General features: G+C 42.4%; 1 protein-coding gene across 4 annotated transcripts in view; it reads right to left on the reverse strand.

Annotated features, from left to right (window-relative positions):
• The window catches only part of USP9X (ubiquitin specific peptidase 9 X-linked), a 116,965-nt gene extending 100,950 nt beyond the window's left edge, over positions 1-16,015 (reverse strand). For all 4 annotated transcript variants that reach the window (XM_002700207.7, XM_002700206.7, XM_010822080.4 and 1 more), the window contains exon 1: positions 15,380-16,015. The gene's annotated coding sequence lies outside the window, so the exon portion shown is untranslated. The remainder of the gene's footprint in view (positions 1-15,379) is intronic.
• Positions 16,016-19,791: the final 3,776 nt, after the last annotated feature.

The raw sequence follows: 19,791 nt of genomic DNA on the forward strand, positions 1-19,791 counted from the left end.
TGGGTTGCCATCTCCTCCTCCAGGGGATCTAACCAATCCAGTGATCGAACCCTCATCTCCTGTACTGGCAGAAACTGGCAGGCGGACTCTTTACTGCTGAGCCACCAGGGAAGCCCAAGGATGAGTAGCAGGTCAACCCAATAAACGTGTGCGGGACAGAGGAACCTAAGGCAGTCAATGTGACAGCAGTTCAGAGTCACAGAAGACCAGCACCAATTACCAACTAAGGCTGATGGCATGCATAACTGGGCAGCATCCACAACCCTGGTTCTCCCCGTCATCAGATGTAATACAGATGTATTTTTTGGCCATGCCACAGCATGCAGGATTTTAGTTTCCCTGACCAGGGATCAAATCTGTGCCCCGTGCAGTGGAAGCACAGAGTCTTAACCACCAGACCTCCAGGGAAGTCCCTAGATGCAAATTTATAACAAAGAAAATTTGGCCTATACAAAAAGTTCACTGGTGGTAAAACATGCACTCTTATTAAAACAAATCAGTAGTTTTAAGAGTATGCAAGAGTTATCTCTATCCTTGCCTATTCCTTAATGTATGTTTATATAGGTGAAATCTGGTTAAATAAAGGCAGGGTGAAATAAAATATCTATGAAAAAGATAATTTATCTTGGTGATATTACTGAATGTCATTACTCTGTGCCAGACCCTGAAAAGATAGACTAATAAACAGTTTCTGCCCTTAAGGAATTCACTAGTCTAGCTCCCTCCCCGCTAAAGGAACAGACAGCAAGCAAATTCTTTAAAATGTATTTCATAACTGAATTTCACACACACACACACACACAAAAACAATAGCCAACCTGGGCTTCCCTGGTGGCTCAGTGGTAAAGAACCCACCTGCAATGCAGGAGGCTCAGGAGATGCAGGTTTGATCCCTGGGTCCAGAAGATCCCCTGGAGAAGGATATGGCAACCCCACTCCAGTATTGTTGCCTGGGAAATCCCACGGACAGAGGAGCCTGGCGGGCTACAGCCCATGGGGTGGCAAAGAGTCGGCCACGACTGAAGCAACTGTGCACGCACACAAGCTTAGAGACATTTATTGGGATGCACTAAAAATAAAAGTCCTGGACAGTCCTGAACAAACTGAGAATGGAATAAGCTTCCTGGTTTATATCTTTTATGATAACATACTATTTTTTTTTTTTTACATTTTGCCCCCTCTTCGCCCATTTCTCCCATCCTACTCCCTACCTCTAGTAGTCACCAATCTGTTCCCAATACCAGTGAGCTTCAATTCGTTTAAGATTCCACATACAAGATAAATTATAAGTTTTTTGCCTTTCTGACTTATTTCACTTAGCATGTTGCCCACAAAGTCCATCTGTGTTGTCACAAATGACAAAATTCCATTCTTCTTTATGGCCAAGTAGAATCCCATGGCCAGAGGAGCCTGGTGGGCTGCAGTCCATGGGGTCGCTAAGAGTCGGACACGACTGAGCGACTTCACTTTCCACTTTCATGCATTGGAGAAGGAAATGGCAACCCACTCCAGTGTTCTTGCCTGGAGAATCCAGGGACGGGGGAGCGTGGTGGCTGCCGTCTATGGGGTCGCAGAGTAGGACACGACTGAGGCGACTTGACAGCAGCAGCAGTATATACAAACATACCACAATTTCTTTATCCATTTATCTATCAATGGACACTTAAGTTGCTTCCATATTTTGGCTACTGGAAATAACGCTGCGATAAACATGGGGGTGTATACGTCTTTTCAAGCTAGTGTTTCCATATTCTTAGGCAAAATACCAGAAGCAGAACTGATACATCATGTTGTAGCTCCTATTTGTAATCTGAGGAACCTCCATACCATTTTCCACAGCGGCCGCACCAATGTACACCCCACCAACACTGCACAAACGCTGCCTTTTCTCCACAGCCTCACTAACACTTGTTATTTCTTGTCTTCTCAGTTTATTTCTAAAGTTTATTTTAATTGGAAGTATTCAGTCTCTCAAGTGCAAACATATTTCCAGACATATTCTAAAGCCATAAAATGCACAATTATTTTTTAAATTATCACAGGAATGTTAATCCTCTTTGTCACTACCAGACCAATTACTAGTGTATCTTAAAGAATCTCTTATTTCAGGGAATTCACTGAGCTAGTGACTTTGAGCAGCAAGACCCTTGGCTGTGCTGTATCTTCATTGCTGCGGAGGCTTTCTCTAGTTGTGGTGCACGGGCTTCTCATTGTTGTGGCTTCTCTTGTCGTGGAGTATGGGCTCTAGCGGGTGTGCACTTCAGGAGTTGTGGCTCCTGGGCTCGAGAGCACAAGCTCAATAGTTGTGGTGCACGGGGCTTAGTTACTCCGTGGCATGTGAGATCTTCCCAGGCCAGGGATCGAAGGCATGTCACCTGCATTAGCAGGCAGACTACTTTACTAGTGAGCCATCAGGGAAGCCCTTGCAAGAGACTTAAGTCATTTACTGGCCAAACTTCAATTTTATAGGTAAGAAAGAGTTAAATGGACCAATAAATAGAGTTTAAAAGACCAATAGGCATATGGAAAAAGTTCTAACATCATTAAACACAGGCAAATAGATACCGAAGCCACAATTAGATATTCCTAAATCTCCACCCAAATGGCCAAACTTAAAGGACCAACAATACTAAGTGCTAAGGAAGAGCAGCAACTACACTCATGGTAGGGTTCGAAACTAGTACAAATACTTGAGAAATCTGTTTGGCAGTATTTACTAAAGTTAAACACACATATACCCTACAAGCCAGCAATTTCACTTCTGGGTGTATACCATAGAGACCATCAAAAGACACAGACTGGACTTCCCAGGCGGTCCAATGGTTAAGACCCTGTGCTGCCAATGCAGAGGACACAGGTTTGATCCCTGGTGAGGGAACTAAGATCCCAGATGCTGCGCCACAAGGCCCAAAAATAAAAAGTAAAGCTATATAGCAGGTAAGCCACTCCAAAGATAATATCAAACTTCCCTTGGGAGTCTAAGGCACTGGTTTTCAAAGTGTGGTCCACTAAGAGCCTTTCAGTAGACTGAACAGATCAAAATTGTTTTCACAAATAATATGACATTATTTGCCATTTTCACTGTCGTTCTCTCTGGAGTATACAGTGGAGTTCTTCCAGTCTATATAATGTACAAATTGAAGAAAGTAGTGGACAGAGACTCCATCTTTTTTCTTTTATTAAGTCAGATATGAAATTTTGCAAAAACATTTTTAAAATGTCACTTTTAACTTCTGTTTTGGAAGTTATTTTACATAGAAGTATTATTTATATTAACATGCAATGAGTTTGATTTTCAAACACACAAAAAGTTTTTAAATGTCTCTGTTTTAGTTTCTAATATACTAAGTATCAATGGACAGAACCCCACATAAATAAAAGCTCCTTGGGGTCCTCAATAATTATAAATGGGTCCTGAGACCAGTAAGTTTAAGAATGACTGGCCTACTGATAAACAATAAAAACGATAAGCTTCTTTTGCTACTTAAAAGTGATGAAAAAAACACCAAGGTTTTCAACATTTTCTCTGAAACCATCTGTGCCAGACAAAAATCATTGCTACTATATTTATCTGCATACTTTCTTAAAGCTTAATCTGGACTTCAGATGCAGAGAAGGCAATGGCACCCCACTCCAGTACTCTTGCCTGGAAAATCCCATGGATGGAGGGAGCCTGGTGGGCTGCAGTCCATGGGGTCACTAAGAGTCGGACACGACTGAGCGACTTCACTTTCACTTTTCCTTTTCATGCATTGGAGAAGGAAATGGCAACCCACTCCAGTGTTCTTGCCTGGAGAATCGCAGGGACGGGGGAGCCTGGTGGGCTGCCGTCTATGGGGTCGCACAGAGTCGGACACGACTGAGCGACTTAGCAGCAGCAAGTCTGTAATCCCTAAATTTACAGTACAAGCTGTTGGGCAAGCACAATTAACCCACAGGATACTAAATAAAATAAACCCCTCCACACACACACGGACAACCAAAAACAAGGGAGAGGAAAAATTCAAATTACATTATCTCTCCCTACTTGGGCTTAGGACTATTAACTTTAAAAAAAAAAAACAAAAAAAAAACCTTTTCCAATGTTCCTTTACTTGAAAATGTCTCTTCTTTAAGACTCCAGTTTTTTCCACATCTCTAGGCATACAGATAAAACTTACTAACTTAAAAAATAAAGTTCCTTAAGTCATCTCTTATCCAACACCTTGGTTTTACAGATAAGTGTAGTGAGGACTCAGAAGGTTAGTTAATTGATTTAACATATGGAGGGGGATACTGGAACTACAACAGCCCTTCTGACTACAAATCCAGTACATTTTCACTGACTACATCATTTTCATTTCAAATATGAAAAGTTTTTTTTAAAACAAAAAACTCTCCAAAATAGGAGTCAGTGGGGTTACTGCAACTATTTAAACAATGACATTATTCATCCATTTTGTGTATCAATCTATTTAAAAAGCTGTAAAATATCACCTATACAAACCATGGAGAGCCTATAGTTAACACTTAACTGGATGCCAGCCATATTCTAGTCCCCTACATGTTGAGGGAAAGGGTTGCTTTTATATATACATACATATATATGTATATATAAAATACATATTTTATACACATGCATATATGTGTATATATAAAATACACACATATTTTATACATATGTATATATATGAATACATATACATATATAAAATATACATATATATGTGTATACATATATATACATATATAGAGAGGCATGTGCTTTGAGAATCCACTGTTTAAGTAGTAGAGCCACATTGAGAAATAGTCATTCTATAACACAGATTCCTTTCTCCTGATGACCATTCAATAGATCTGAACAGAAAGAAGCTCTCAGTGGAGAGTCGGGGGAAAGAGTTTAAAGGGAAGGTAATAAAGGTTTTTAGCTAAGTACTGTTTTTTAAAGGCTTTCCAGGTGGCGCTAGTGGTAAAGAACCTGTCTCCCAATGCAGGAGAAATAAGAGACACGGGATCAATCCCTGGGTTGGGAAGATCCCCCTGGTGGAGGAAATGGCAACCCACTCCAGTATTCCTGCCTGGAAAATTCCACGGACAGATGAGCCTGGCAGGCTACAGTCCACAGAGCAGCAGAGTCAGACACAACTGAAGCGACTTATCACGCACTCCATTCAGTGATATGGAAGCCAAAGCATCATCTTCATATAAGTGAAGTCTCAGGTACCTCCTTCCTTTACTCCACTCCCCCCAAACCATGCGTGTGTACATGCATGCTCAGTCACTCAGTTGTGTCTGACTCTCTGTGACTCCATGGATTGTAGCCCGCCGGGCTCCTCGGTCCATGGGATTCTCCAGGCAAAAATACTGGAGTGGGTTGCCATTTCCTTCTCCAGGAGATCTTCCTGACCCAGGGATCGAATCCAGGTCTCCTGCATTGCAGGCAAATTCTTTACCGACTGAGCTACGAGGGAGAAAATAAAGACCACTTCCTACTATAGAGAATCAGAAAAAAGTTCATGAAGATGGCTTGTGAGCTAGGTGGCAGGCTAGCCACAAAGGGGAGATAGAGTTCCAAAAGTAAAGCCATGGGTAAAAAGCAAAGACTAGCGCATCCACATCAACTATGGATAGTTTGATTCGGTGGGAGAACAAGAAGTAACCTCGGAAAAGTAGATGGCAATTACATCCAAATGACCTATTTGGGTAAAGCTGACATGGTAAGAGTTTTGAGCTGTATTTGGGAAGAGAGAAGGAAGAGAAATGGAGGTACTTGAAGAACCTCATTTTTGTGGCTGTGTAGATGAACAGAGGGCTCCCCAGGTGGCGCAGTGGTAAAGAATCTGCCTGCCAATGACACAAGAGAAGATCCCTAGATTGGGAAGCTCCCCTGGAGTAGGAAATGGTAACCCACTCCAGTATTCTTGCCTGGAGAATCCCATGGACAGAGGAGCCTGGCGGGCTACAGTCTCTAGGGCTGCAAAGAGTCGGTCATGACTGAGCGACTAAACAGCAACGAGAGATGAACAGAAGCCAAAGAATCTTTCCATTAGTCTCCTTTCACTGACGTGATTCTTCTTCCCACGATGCACTAAGGTAATCCTCGTGTACTGTGCGTGTGTGTTCAGTTGTGTCTGACTCTCTGCGATCCTGCCAAGCTCCTCTGTCCATGGGATTTTCCAGTAGAAGCAATTCAAGATAGCTGACAGGGAGCTCTGATAATGACATTCATTATGAGACAGAGACTCCACTGGGCTTCTCCAAACCTCAGCCCAGACTCACAGTCTCTCTCAGCCCAGTTCAGCATACTTCAAGTTAAAAATTCTCAAGATTTTTGGATAACTATATTGTACACTTAATACTAATACTGTATGTCAATTATATTCAACAACAACAAAAATATTTTTGGTAACTGATTGATATCTACGTACAGAGAACACAGTAAACATATATACGTAGGCAGGTTAAATATAAGAAAATGAGACTTTCTGTAGTCATTTCCAAGAGAGTCTGGGCAAACGCTGTATATAGTCAGTACCCTTTCATACATAATGCATTCCCGAAAATGTGACAGAAGTCAAATATTTCAAAGCCAAACAACAGATTCATTCACATGTTTATAGGGGTTTTTCCAACTCTCAGTCAGAGTAAAGGAAAGTATTATAAAATCCCTAATTACACTTCACCTTTCACATATAAGCTTTATTACATACTTGCCGTACTTAATTTCCTATTTTGTTCTCATTATTTCACTCACCACTGAACAAAGTCAACCAACATAACCAATGAGCAGAACCTAATCCAGTAAGGTTAAAGATTCATGTCCCCAATCAGTTCCTTGCCTCAAAGACATTAGGTTTCAGCCCTCAAGCTGATGCACTTTTGTTTTCCTACTCATTTTATAAAAGGACAAAATACAGTTGAACTTGCAAATTAACACACAAGACAGTGCTGTACAAATATAGCATTAACTGCCGAAATAGAACTGTTCTCAGACAGGCACTACCACCATGCAATAAAAAGACGTTTGCTTCATTTCGGCTAATGGACAGAAGTCTGACTTAAAGAAGGGAGGTTACTTCCCTGGTGGTCCAGTGGTTAAGAATCTATCTTCCAATGCAGGGGGTGGGGGTTCAACCCCTGATCAGCTAATTAAGATTTCACGTAACTCGGGGCAACCAAGCCCACGCACCACAACCAGAGATGCCCTTGTAGCACTAGGAAGAGTCCATGTACCACAGCAAAGACCCGGCGCAGCTCCCCCGCCAAAAAAGAACAAAGAGAAGGGAGGTTAATACATAGTGTATTAAAGTACTGAGTATACAAAAATCTTATGCATCACAGTTAAAGACTAACATGTTTCAATGGTAAAAAGTACAGAAACAGGAAGCAGAGCTCAAAGTTCTTGTACGAAATCCACACTCTATATACATATACATATATACACAATTAGACTACTAACTCTTACCTCCTTTCCCACTCAATAAGATTGAAACCAGGACTGACAACAGTGAAAATAAACATTGAGAAAGTGAGATAGCTTAAGAAAAAAAAAAAAAAACTTAATTCAAAACAGTCTGGCACCTTTTTAGTGTATATGTGAACCATCCTTAAACTTCAATAGCCACCAAAGAAGAAAAGCAAGAAATACATAAAATAAAACAGGTCAAAAATAGTTAAATTATACTCCTGATGTTACTCCCACTAGCAAAGAACAGAAGGCCCCTAAAAGAGGGATTGAAGAAAAGGCAAGAGAAGTGGGGACGCACACAAAGTGTACCAAGAATCTGGAGTCAGATGAACAGAGGACAGGGGAAAAAAAAGTTTTAAACAGCAGGAAAGTTGGAAAATCATATTAAAATCAATTTCATGATTTTTGAGCAATATTTACCAAAGCAATATCTAAAAAAGGAGCAGCAGCGTGAGGAGGGACCCAAAACAGCGTCTTCTAGGATGAACAAACAGCACACTCTGAAGTCCTGAGGCAGAAGTGGAGGCAGAGGACAGGAGGAAACACGACTTAGTCAGCTGATCATCTGATGAGAACCTTTAAACACACAGCTAATAATAAGGTTGCTTCCACATGACGGAATTATCAGGGGGTGGAGTCTGTGTGTTTTGCTCCTTGCTTTCATTCTCTTATGCTACCCAAACTTTTTAACAGAATAGATAACAGTCGTTTCATAATTAGAAAATTTTAAAAAAGCATATAACATCTTTAGAAAGCTTTCCATCAAATAATAAATTGGTTTTAAGTATTTAAAAGCAAGTTTTGGTGTTCTGAAAAATTCATTTAAACAGAATATTATCCCCTAAGAAATCAAATTAATGAATATTTTGATAACGAACCTTTCCAATTTAGCTTTCCTTTAACATGAGTATCAAACACCACTGTACTGCTTTTAAAATGGTGCTCTTTGTCCCCAGACTCCAGTTCTAAAGGGTTTGTGGAAATTAATTTTTAAACTCCCTCCAACCAGTATGTATAATGGGGACAACTCTGTTTTGTTCACCTTGTGCATCTGTTACCTGGTATATTACGCAACAGGCATTTAACGTGTAATCACTGAATTTAAAGTACAAAGTAAAACAAAATTAAAAATATTCAAAAAGATTAGATAAAGCGATTAACTCGAAGAAAAGTAGGATATGCTCGATTTCACCTCTAAACCAGTTAATTCTCCAAGACTAGTTCCATGCTTGGGAGTTGTTTGAGAATGCATGTTCTCGGGCCCCATTCCATACTTACGGAATTAAACTCTGGAGGCAGGACCCAGCATTCTGTTTTAACAAGCCCTCCAGGTTTGAGAACCAATGCTCCATACCAGGGCTGCCAAACTACAATCACAGATCAAATCTAGCCTCCTGTTTTTGTACAGCCCACAAACTTTAGAATGGATTTCACACAGGGTCATTATAATTACAATCAACTTGATGGCAGAGCATTCGAACTTTAAACTCCCAATAGGCAAAATACTGTATTGTTAGTCCTCCCCCCCATTCTATGCCTCTTATTAGACCAGAATTACAATTAATTGAACTCAATTATCATTATAGTTTAAATTTTATCAACAAAAAATTTACCTAATAGCTTTAATTTTGCCTCTTAGAATGCAAAGACTACCGTCTATAATATTTACAATCTGGCCCTTTACAAGAAACAGCTTGCTGATCCCTGCTCTGAACTCAGGCAGTGTTATTAAGGAGAGGCCAAATCTTTCTACACTACCTAGGCAGAACATGGGTCCAATACCATATAATTTCTTTATCCAAGTTAAACAGGGTAGACTTACTTAGAAGTTCTAAGTAGCTAGCTGAAAGAAAAGACTAGAACAGAGCGGAAACCAACTACCTAAACTAACAATTCTTAATAATCACCAAAGTCAGTAGGAATGAAATGGACATTAATAAATTGACAGGAAAAAGAGGTTTCCCCTGCTCCTTTTCTTTCTGTTTTCTTCTCTTCCCACTTCATAGGCTCTGTAGCAGAGGATCAGATCCAAGACAACCAGCTCAAAACTGTCCCAAGGAAAACAATTCTTCGGTAACGGTTGGCCAATTAGTCTAAAGTGTTCAAAGTGTACATGATTGATCAGTTACAGAAAAGATAACCAGAAAGGGGCCATAATACAATGATACATCAATTTTGTACAGGCCATTCTAGACATCAGGAGTCAAACATTCCCCCAAATGTTGCCATTCAGGCAGTCAAAGTGATTGTTTACAATTTTGGGGAGAGGTTTCTTTTTGTTTTGGGGGGTTTGTTTGTTCTTGGCCACAAGGTGAGCCATGTGGGATCTTATAGTTCCCCAACGGGACGGAACCCATGCCCCCTGCAGTGGAAGCAGAGTTTTAACCACAGGACCACTAAGGAAGTCCCGGTAAATAATGTTACTCTATGTGTTCTGTAACACACAAAGGTAAAGGACAGAATCTCTGACCTTTTTTATCCATTATTAAGAAAAGATTTTAAGTGTGAATTTTGAATCACTACAAAGGTCACGGAATCCAAAGAATTCAGTAATTAACGTGACTTGTTAGATATGGAAATAGCTTCACATAGAAGCTAGTCTATGCACACTATCTTAGTGAAGTTACTTAGTTTGTTGAGCCATGTGCCACACCTGAAAAACAAGGAGTTTGACTAGGTTGTTCCAGGACTTCCAGGACTGCTCATCATAAAAGGATTATCTGGTCAAGTTAAGTGACTCCAAGTAATAAAGGGGGGGGGGGGGGGGGGGGCGCCGCAAAGAAATAGAGGAATCATATTAAGAAAATGAACTAAACGTCCAACAAATAATTATTGAAAGTCTATGTGCCAGGCATATGTCAATGACTTAGGACCTTGAATCTGATCAGATAGATGCCACCAACCTAAAAAGAATTTGAACTAATAAAATTAATCAAAGCATCTGAACAAAATAAGTAAGACAAACAAAAAACATACAAGCAGTGCAGAGGTAACTGACAGAGTATCAATACAGAAAAGGAATGGTAAAATAACGGTTGACACCAGAGTTATGTAGTAGTTACTGGCCCAAAATTAAAAGCATCCTAAGTACGGCTATTTCTAAAACCAATACTAAAAGAATACATGTCTGCTGTACTTGACATCTGGGCTCACTGGAGAAGGCTGGCATTCATAGGGAAATTCTATTTAATTTACTTAAAGAGGATAAAAGGTAAAAGGCAAGTTCCACTGGCTTAAACCATAACTAAGCATATTTCTTGCATGCGTGCATGCTCAGTTGCTTCAGTTGTGTCTGACTTTATGTGAACCCATGGACTGCAGCCTGCCAGGCTCCTCTGTTCACGGGATTTCCCATGCAAGAATATGGAGTGGCTTACCATGCCCGCCTCCAGGGGATCTGACCCAGGGATCGAACTCATGTCTCCTGCACTGCAGGCGAATTCTTTACCGCTGAGCCACCAGAGAAGCCCCAGCATATTTCTTATAACAACTTAATTAAGGCCCCTTCTATAAAGCACAATAAGGAATAACAAAATTAGAGCTAGGAAGGACCTTAGAGACCAGCTAGTCCAATGGCCCTCACTTCATATAACAAAAGCTTCCAGACAACAGTAATCTCTAGAACAGTGCCTGGCACATGGTAGATGCCAAATAAATATTTGATGAAAAGAAAACTAATGCCTTAACAGGTATTAATACTGTTAGTATTAAAGCTGAAACTCTAAGACGATGCTCAGTAAGAGATAATGAATAAATATGTGTGTTAACTCAGAATCTCATCTTCCCTTTTTCTAAAAAACATTGCCAAAAAATAACCTAGCTACTCATCAGAATCATATTCTTAGTTTTTAAATGCCATTTGCTACCTCAAATCTACTCAATTATAATCTCTAGAGAGTAAGACCCAAGCAAATACATTTTGAAAAAGCTGCACAGGTGATTCTGATACACAGCTCAACTAGAAAACTGTTAAGACAGTGACTGTAGAACTGGAAACCCACTAGCTATGAAATGCATATAGAGAGAGTGTGCGTGTGCTGAGGCCCAAAAGACTAGCATAGGCACATTTTAAGAAAAAAATTTATGTAACACATCTCATCTTAACAGTATGCCTTTTCACACCATATTCCTTAAAAGCATATTACATTGATCATTACTTTATATGCAATAGTAATAACTGAACGATAAATTCAAACTCCAATATCAGACCTTTCCTGATATCTTTTTTCCTTATGATGGACCCTACAGCATAGAAAATAGGAAAACCGTGATCATTAATATAACAGATCTGTGACAAATCATGTGACACCTTAAGGATGCTCACAGACTCTGTATTAGCAGCCTTCTCATATAGAATTTAGCACAATGGACCAAGGGAATTAACAGAAACACCAAATAAAGGTGTAATTGCTATTTCATTCATCCCATAAAATTATCAACCAATACTGCAAAAAAAACAAAATAAAACCTTTCATTTTGAAATTTTTGTGAAAATTACACTGATTTTAAACCAAGCTAAATAAAACTCAAGAGTTCTCAAATTGAGATAACAGAAATTCACATGATACTAAATGTTCACTTATGGGATGATTTAAATAAATTGCTGAGAGAGAAATGTCTGATGTTGCATCTTTTAGGAATCTTAAGTTGCCTTACGTTATTTTAGTCATAAACAGATCCACCAACTAAACTATCAACCTGAACGTGTTGGGAAACATATGGAAGGGGAAGGAAGAACCTATTTGCAGCAGAGTTTTAGCATTTCCCTTAGTCAATCAAGATATTTCCCAAATTGCAGACCATTATATTTTTATTAAAATTTTAATCTAAAGCCTCTCTGGTACAGGAAACAAAAGTCCCATTAAAAAAAAAAATAATTGGTGTCATTTTACTAACAAGGCAGAGTAGTCGAAGCACCACTACTTGAACCGGACAGACCTTAGTCCTTTGTTTAATGCAAATAATATTTAAGATCCACATATGGTGTCAAACCAAGTGTTTAACATAGCGCTGGCACATAATTCAACAAATGACAATTGTTGTGATAATAGGAAACAGTTAAGGAAGAAAAAACTTTCTTATTTATCCACTAGAAAGTTCAATAGGAACATGCTACCAGCAATAACAGTGGTTTTTCAACCCTGACAACGTGACAATCACCCACAATCCTTTTAAAAGACACCTCTGCCCAGGGCCCATATCAGACCGATTAATAAGTCTTTGGGAGCGGGACCCAGGCATTAGTTTTTGCTTTCTTTTTAAAAACAGAAAACTTACCTAAGTGATTCTAATGTACAGTCAGGGTTGAGGTCCAACGCATTAAACCTTTGTTAAACATTGTTAGATTCCATGTTAAAATTAGAAGAGAATTTAGCAATAAATACAATACCTTTCAAAGATACAGCTCCTCAAAGAACTACATAGAAACTAAAACCCCATTTTCCAAATTTTGGGGGAAAATATTTCAGGATTCAGAAAACATACCACCACTAAGAAAAATATAATGCAGGCTATCATAAAAGCATTACACTGTTTAAAATTAAAAAAAAAAACACACAAAAACACCAACTAGCTCCACAACCACAGAATAAAATTCCCCTACTCCTTTGTAATTGTCCAAAACATTTATGAGAACTAATCTTTAAAACAATTTTTTTAACCTGATATAAAAATTCTGAAAGTACAAAAATTGTTACTTTTAAAATTCTTATGAAACAAACAATAAGCTTATGAAACAATGAGCTAAAAGAAAGAATGCTTGCTGTGCCCAACTAATCAAGAACTTGAGGACCAGGAAATTCATGAGAAAAATCCATTTTCAAAAACGAAGCAACATTATTAACATCATATCAGAAGAATTATCTTTAAGGAGGTACTCATAAAATATCTCGTCTTGAGAGGTCAGAAAATTTATTTCAAAAGCCTGGGTTAAAAAAAAAAGATTCAAAGTAAATCCTCCTGAAGCATTTTCATTGATAAAACAAGAAAACTATGTAACACCAAGGGATTCCAGTAATTTGATGAAAGGTAACATCTGCCCTTCAAAGCTACTTTCTAAAGAATTTAGATTCTCAGATTCTAGATTCATAGATTCTTGTACGGTTTTTGCTGTTATTTAATCCCTCCAAAAATTTTCTCTCTCAGAAACTACCAAGGTCAGCAAACAAAAGAAACGGCAAGAGAACATTAAGATAACAAGTTAAGAGTTACAAACTGTGTTCTTGCAAAAAATAGAGGGAACAGGGTAGAGGAAAAAAAAAACACGTATAGTTCAAAAGGATCATTTTTAAATGAGAGAAAACAAAACATAATAGGCAATCAGAAACATTATGAGTCCGCCCTTGGTGTATTAATTCCAAATGTTTCTTTCTCACTCTAATCCAAGCGCTGTTACAAGTATGACAAAGCACATGGGTTATCAAATTGAGAATGTTGACATCTTTGTACATTTAATGCATAAATCTTTCAGAACTATGAAGGCATTTGCTAAAACCAAAATGGCAGCCCACCGAATCAGTACACCAGTAAGATCTAAAGAAGAGTTTGTAGTCTCTATTTTTAAGTTCAAGTGTACGGATTAACAAAGCCAAGCGAGTCACGGTTAAGGAGTCCTTACCATATAATCACTAAGAATGGATAATGCGCTCCAAAAGAGATTAAGTAACTGCTGAAAAGTTTCTTTTAATCAAAGACTCCCGAATTCTTCCTCAAAAGTTACGGTTTACCAATGTTATGCAGATTCAGGGGGACTCGAGGGTTTCCAGGTCAGAGAACGCTGCAAGTCTTTCCCTCTCCTCGAAATGAAGCGTGACTATTTAACCAAGAACGCGCTCAGTTACATTCAAAGACAATCTGGAGAAATTAAACACACCTGTAAACTGCACGACGGAAAACCCAATTAACATTTTAAGTATGGAACTTCCAAATAATAACAAGTTTAATTTAAGCAGATTCTGTTGAAGAGTTTAAAAATCCCCGGGTAAGTTCCAGTCACCCCAGAAGTCCATACAAATACTGCAAAACACGTATACACCTGTTCCATAACTCTTGAATATTTCACAATGAATGAAAAATATACCATTTCTCAAATCCGAAGCCTCACGTCACAAGAATCCGAAGGTTTTATCATTATCCAACTTACACATGCTAGTACTTTTTTTTTTTGCACAAACCGTTAAAAATATAAAGGTGGTGGGTCCAAGCTCGCTGGGAAGCGACTTCTGCATCAAAACATCTTCCGCAGCTTTGGCCCTCCGTAAATGAAGGGGGGCGAGGGAGATGGAGGAGGCCGATAACCCGGCTCCGGCTCCCAGACCCCAAGGCCCAGGAGAAGCTGCGGGTTATCGCGGGAGGGTGGGGGAGAGGTGGACAAGTCGGCGGGCCCGATAGCCAGGCGTAGCCGAGGCCTAGCTCTACGGCTCCAAATCACTCCACCTCAGTAATGGCGTTTGGTGTCAAGTGGAACGAGACCGGGAAGGAGAACGATTGCGAGCCCGCCGAGGGCCGGGCTGCAAGCCCCGAGGTCAGGGGGCGACGAGCCCCCGGCGCCGACCCGGCCGTGGGCTGCGAATGCGGGGGTTGCACGCCGCGCCCGGAGACTCCATCCTCCGACTCGGCCCCAGACAGGACGGGAAGGGGAGGAGGGGGAGGGACGGAGCCGTCAGCCATTTTCCCTTACAGTCCAAAACACACAGACACGCTCCCGGGACGCCGGCTCGGCGTGGAACAGAGCCCCGCGCCCCCACCCGCGCCGCGCGCGCCCGCCCCGCCCGAGGCCCAGGGCCGAGAGCCGGGAAGCCCCCGGCCCGGCCTCCGGCCGCGGCGAGAGGAACCGCGCACACGCACACCCCCTCGCCCTCCTCCCCTCCCCTCCCCTCGATCCAGCTGTTGGCCCCGGAAAAGCGCGTCGTCCTGGCGCTGCTGGCTACTCACCGCACGACACAGGCGTCTTCTCTTAAGAAGCAAGACACGCGGAGGCGACAACCAAGGCTCAGTCCCGGGACAAGGCCGACCCTGGGTGCATCCCAGGCCCAAGGGTGACGGGCGACAAAGTGTGTCGAGAGATCGTAGGCGTAGGGACCGGGGAGCTGCACAGAGGCACCGAAATTCGCTGCTCGCCGCGCCCGCCTTGCAGCAGAGGTGGCCGCGGCCGCCTCCTCCCCCCCCACTCCTCAGCCGGCGGCGGCCCTCTTCCCCCTTCTCGCCTCGGGCTGAGGCTCTTTCTGAGCGCAGACGGGCTCCGGGCTGTGCGTTTCTCCTGCGTCACCTCCTCCTGCTCCTCCTCCCGCAGTGGCGGCTTCACCTTCCACTGGTCGCCGCCTCTGTCCCCGCTCCGGGCCTGCTCGCTCTGCTGCGGCTTGCTCCTAGCACCCGGCGCCCAGCGAAGCACCGGGCGCAGAAGCGGCCGCCTCCCGCTAGGCCTGTGAGCTGAGCGATACGGGGAGGGGCTCCGCGCGGCAGAGGCCCGAATGGGCCGGGTGCAGGGAGGTTGCGGCTCCGGCGGCGGCGGAGACTAGCTTCCGCAGCCGCGGATGCCCGTCCTCTTCAATATGGCGGATCCGGCAAACCAAAAAAAAAAAAAAAAAAAAACCGCTCGGCCAGTGGCGGCGGCGGTAGCGGTGGCAGCAGCAGTGGCGGCGGTGGAGGCAGCAGCGCGACGGCGCAGACTCCTACAAGCTCCAGCACCGCCCAGACCCGAGGTTCCCCGCCCCCGCCAAGCCCCGCCCCTCACGGGGCCAGCCCCAGAGCCCTCCTCCTCCTTCTGGCTCAGCTGCTCCTTCTGCTCTCCCTTTTCTCCCCCGTCCAGCCGGGGCGGTCTTCCGCCGGGGAAGAATGGCTCCTGCCTCTGGGAAAGCCGGGCCAGGCGAGAGACGCTTGGAATTCGGGGAGACGGGGTGGGGGAAGGGAGGAAAATGCGGTCAAGATTTTTCAAACAGTACTGTTTCTCCAGGGTTGCACTACGGCCAGGAACTGTTCCATGCCCCTCGCCTCCGGGGCGGTGTGAGGGCAGGACGGGCAGAAGCGGGGGCGGGGCGGCCCGAAAGGATCTGGCATGCCGGAGAAGGAACTGGGATGTCGGGATTGGCAGGGTGCGTGGCCAGGACAGAGTTAACCGTGCAAGCCACAGTCGCGTCGCTCAGAGTTCGACTTGGGCCGCTTGTTTTTGTTCCATTGTGAACCGAGGCCCCGCCGCCGAGTGCCCGGATGATGACGTCACCACCCCCCTTTTCCGGGATTGTGGGGGGAGGGGTAGCGGACCCAGAGACCGCGCGCTGGGCGATCGCCCTCACAGTGGTTGTGGGGGGTGGATCCCAGTGGCACAGCTGACCCTCGTCACGTGTTTCGTGAGCCGGCCAAGCCCACGGGGCGGGTACCTTGCGGGGGCCGTGGTGCGAGGTGCCAAGGGCCAGCCACCTGCTCCTTGCCGATAGGGAGAAGGTGTGGCTATCTCCTGCGGCGGCAGGGGGGAGTTGGGAGTGGGGGCCCTCTCACCAATCTTGGAAGCAGGTGCTCTGAGAAGTTCATTCAGGTGATCGTGCAGCACCTATGCCAGAAAGCATTTGGGCTCCTTCACTGCCTGACCGTGACCTGCCACCCTTTGGAGCCTTAAAACATCAAAGAGAACAGTTAGGTGCCACTGATGGCATAGCGAATGTACCAAGATTAGCCTCATACCAAATCATCAGCACAATTCAGTGTTAGAACCCGGAAGGGCCTTGCGAACCTAAGACATCCATGTCATGGGTTATTTTCTACGTGTTTATATTCCAACGTGAAGCCTATCAGGCTAATCTCAAATAAATGGAGTGCAAGGAAAATACAGCCTGTCTTGAATGCCCAGATGAAGAGAAAAGACATGCAGCTCCTAATTTAAGCAGATACTCTTTGGACGTAAAAAAATGCTGTGGACACCAAATTGTATGCGAAATTATAGCAAAACCCTAAAAAATAAAATTATATTTTGTGTAGAACAGGGTTGGATTTTGTGGCTACAATTAAGTTGCTTTTTAATAAACGGTTGTTAAAATGGAGTCCAAACTAGGATGACACCAGGAGAGCATAATGTTATTAGTACATTAAATTTTGAGGGCTTCCCTGGTGGTCCAGTGCTTAAGAATCTGTCTCCCAATGCAGTGGACACGGGTCCAAGCCCTGATCCGAGAAGACGCCACGTGCTAGGAGGCAACTAAGCCGTAGCCACAACTACTGAGCCTGAGTGCCCTAGAGCCTGTGCTCACTCCAATGAGAAGCCCAGGCAGGGCAACTAGAGAGTAGCCCCCATTTTCTGCTAGTAGAGAAAACCCATGCCCAGCAATGAAGACCTAGTGCAGCGAAAAATAAATATTAAAAATAAGTTTAAACCATTTCCATATACAGTAGTAAACTATAAGTTTTCACTATGAAAATCATCCAATAAGGTGTCCAAGACACAAAATTCATGGGCCTAATAGTTGAAACCACATTTAATCTTATTTTTATAATTATTCCATGAATGGATTGTCTTCCACTAGTGTATGAGCTCCTAAAGAGTAGACTACCATCCACATACACTCTGAAGTGAATGGTTTATTTAATCCTCAGAACCCCATGAGATAGCCAGAAAATTTATTACTATTGATGTTAGATAACAGAAAGGATAAGTGATTTTCACAAGGTCACCAGACAGGATTGGTAAATGTTGAACATAGGTCTTTTACCCCTATCAAAACAGCACCTTTAGGGACTTCCCTGATGACTAAGACTCTGAGCTCACAATGCATGGGGTCTGAGTTTGATCTCTGGTCAGGGAACTAGATCCCACATGTTGCAACTAAGAGTTCGAAAGTTACCACTAAGACCCAGCACAGCCAACTAAATACTTACTTAAAATAAAAAAATTTTTAAATGCACCTTTAAAAGGATGTCACTGATTCTATTCAACATTGTACATGTGGCTCAAACCAGGGAAAGAAAAAGAACTACAAGGCATTCAGGTAAGAAAGGAACAATGTAACTACTATTTGCGGATGACATAATCTTGTATGTAGAAAATCCTGGTGAATCCACTATAAAAAATTATTAAAGGGACTTCCCTGGTGGTCCAGAGGTTAAGAATCCTCTTGCCAATGCAGGGGACATGGGTTCAATCCCTGGTCCAGGGAAGATCTCATGTGCCCCGGAGCAACTAAGTCCATGCGCCATAGCTACTGAGCAAACACTCTAGTGCCTACGAGCTGTAACTGAAGCCCACGCATCCTAGAGCCCATGCGCCGCAACAACAAAGTCACTGCAATGAGAAACCCATACACCACGACTAGAGCAGCCCCCGTTTGCCAAAATCAGAGAGAGCTTGGGTGCAGCAATGAAGACCCGGTGCGGCAAAAAATAAGAGAGCTAATAAATGAGTTTAGCAAAATTGCAGTATATAAGGTCAACATTTTAAAACTCAATTATATTTTTATATGCCAACAATCAACAGTCTGAAAATGAAATTAAGAAAATTCTACTTCCAATAGTATCAAAAAGAATAAAATACTAATGAATGAATTTAAGTAAAGGACAAGATTGGTATACTGAAAACTACAAAACATCATTGAAAAATTAAAGACCAAAGGAAATGGAAAAACAGCCAGTGTTCAACAATTAGAAGATTTAATTGTTAAGATAGGAGTACTCCCCAAATATATCTACAGAGTCAGCCCACTCCTTACCAAAATCCCAGCTGGCTTTTTTGCAATATGCACAATGAAAAGATGCTTAACATCAACTAGACATTAGGGAAATGCAAATCAAAACCATGAGAAGAAGCCATTTCACACCCATTAGGATGACTGTTATCAAAAAGTGGAAAATAACAAGTGTTGGCAAGGATGTGGAGAACTTGGAACTCTTGTACACTGCTGGTGGACAATGTAAAATGACGCAGCCAACATTTGGCAATTTGGAAAAACAGTTTGGCAGTTCCTCAAAGAGCTAAACTTAAATCATATGATCCTGCAATTCCACTCCGAAGTATATGCCCACAAGAATTGAAAGCAGGGACTCAAACAAATACCTGTTCACCCATATTCACATCAGTATTGTTCACAATAGCCAAAATGTGGACACGATTCAGATGTTCATCAACAGATGAGTGGAAAAACAAAATGTGGTATAAACATATAACGGACTACTAGTCAGACTTAAAAAGGAATGACATTTCAATATATGCTACAAATGGATGGACCTTGAAAACATTGTGCTCAGTGAAAGAAGTCAGACATAAAAGATCACATATCATATGATTCCACTTAATGAGGTACCTATAATAAACAAATTCAGAGACAACAGGGCTTCCCTGGTGGCTCAGAAGGTAAAGAATCCAT

This window comes from Bos taurus, chromosome X (genome assembly GCF_002263795.3).
Source record: "Bos taurus isolate L1 Dominette 01449 registration number 42190680 breed Hereford chromosome X, ARS-UCD2.0, whole genome shotgun sequence".
Taxonomy (NCBI): domain Eukaryota; kingdom Metazoa; phylum Chordata; class Mammalia; order Artiodactyla; family Bovidae; genus Bos; species Bos taurus.